The sequence below is a fragment of the Belonocnema kinseyi genome, chromosome 10 (genome assembly GCF_010883055.1).
Source record: "Belonocnema kinseyi isolate 2016_QV_RU_SX_M_011 chromosome 10, B_treatae_v1, whole genome shotgun sequence".
Taxonomy (NCBI): Eukaryota; Metazoa; Arthropoda; class Insecta; order Hymenoptera; family Cynipidae; genus Belonocnema; species Belonocnema kinseyi.
Genome location: NC_046666.1, coordinates 83,268,563 through 83,269,848, shown reverse-complemented (window position 1 = coordinate 83,269,848; position 1,286 = coordinate 83,268,563).

The following is a 1,286-nucleotide window of genomic DNA, read 5'->3' as shown; positions in this document are numbered from 1 at the left end:
TTTTTACAACTTTTTTATATTTTTTTCAAATACTATGCACATTTTCAAACAAATTTTTTCATCCAGAAATATATATTCGATTATTGTATTTTCAATAAATAATATTCAATAAACAATTTTTTTAATTGTTTAAATTCAAGAATTTTCTAGTTCGGTTATTTTATAATTCAGCCATTTTCTCTGGTGATTTTTGAAATTCGGTAATATCTTATTGTCTGGAATTTTATTTTCCTGAATTTTCCAATTCGACTTTTATATTTTGGGACTTTCATAATTTCTGGAATTTTATTATTTGGTTATTTTTCAATTTAAGAATTTTACAGTGTCGGGAATTTTATTTTTCGGGATTTTTCAGTCGCTTTTTCCGAAAAATAAAATTCTCACATCACTGTAATAATTCCGAAATTATAACATTGTCGAAATATAAAAGTCCCGAATTGGAAAATTCTCGACAATTTACAATCTTACCGAATTTGAGAATTGCCGACAGAAAATTTCCGAATTATACAATATCCGGGCTAGAAAACTGTCTAATTTGAACAATTAAAAAATAGTTTGTTTAAAAATTTTTTGTTAATAGAATAATAAAATATTTTTAATAAAGAAAAAACTTTTTAATGTTTAAAGTTTATAAAAATTATTGTTGGAATATAATATAACAATAATTGAACAAATGTATTTTTTGATAAAAATTTATTTGAAAATGTGCATTGTATTTTTGTACATTACAGAGAACGCTCGCAAAAATGAAATTATTATTTAAAAAAATAAAAATAAAAGTCGCGTTAAATCAGCCTGCATTGAATCCTGCAAATTTTGTTTCATTTAAAGCTCACGTGTTTTAAATTTATGTTTGTATCGCATATTTATACAATTATTGTTGTTTTAAATTAAAATAATAATTAAAAAAAAATTAAACATCAAAACAAAATTTCTATAATAAAAATATTTGATTATTGTATTTTTAATAAATAAATAATATTGATCACAAAACTGTTTTCTCAATTTCTGCAATTCGGGAATTTTCTAGTTTGAATATTTGATCATTAGACAGCATTCGGCCTGGAGTTTTATTATTCGGGAATTTTTAAATTCGATAATATTGTAAACTGTCCAGAATAACGTTTTTATACAAATATAATTATAATTCCAAGTGAGAGGCAAATTGCTCTTTCGGTTTTTAGATGTTAAGAAGACAGTTCCAAGCCAGATTACGTTTTGCATTGGCAAACAATATTATACGAACAGAATTTCACTGACACATTCGTAAAAAATATCATGTTCCA